This window comes from Cystoisospora suis, assembly GCF_002600585.1.
Source record: "Cystoisospora suis strain Wien I chromosome Unknown contig_594, whole genome shotgun sequence".
In the NCBI taxonomy this organism is placed as follows: Eukaryota; Apicomplexa; class Conoidasida; order Eucoccidiorida; family Sarcocystidae; genus Cystoisospora; species Cystoisospora suis.
In genome coordinates this window covers 18,008-18,266 of record NW_027153395.1, presented here as the reverse complement: position 1 = coordinate 18,266, position 259 = coordinate 18,008, and the positions used below count along the sequence as shown (strand labels likewise).

The window sequence follows — 259 nt, the reverse complement described above, 5'->3', positions numbered from 1 at the left end:
AGAAGTGAGTGATCAGCGTTATGTCGGTAGTCAGGCTAGTCGAAGAATGGGAGAGCAGAGAAGGGATGTGAGAAGAAGCGAAGATGCTCGTTATACTGAAGAAGAAGAGAGATCCTTCTTTCATCCTTCAAAGAGAAATCCAGATGAGCTTATGAATGCCTCTGATACCGATACAGCTTCTCATCATCCACAACAGCAACAGCCGTATTCATCTTCTTCACTCTATGAAGACCCCCGTGCACCTAGAGGAGGAGGAGAA

The 259-nt window shown here is 45.9% G+C and overlaps 1 protein-coding gene across 1 annotated transcript in view; it reads left to right on the top strand.

Annotated features, from left to right (window-relative positions):
- The window catches only part of CSUI_001483 (uncharacterized protein), a 16,423-nt gene that overhangs the window by 984 nt on the left and 15,180 nt on the right, over positions 1 to 259 (top strand). Inside the window, exon 2 of the mRNA XM_068061689.1 lies at positions 1 to 259. This exon is cut by the window's left edge and continues 163 nt beyond it; it is cut by the window's right edge and continues 4,862 nt beyond it. The gene's annotated coding sequence lies outside the window, so the exon portion shown is untranslated.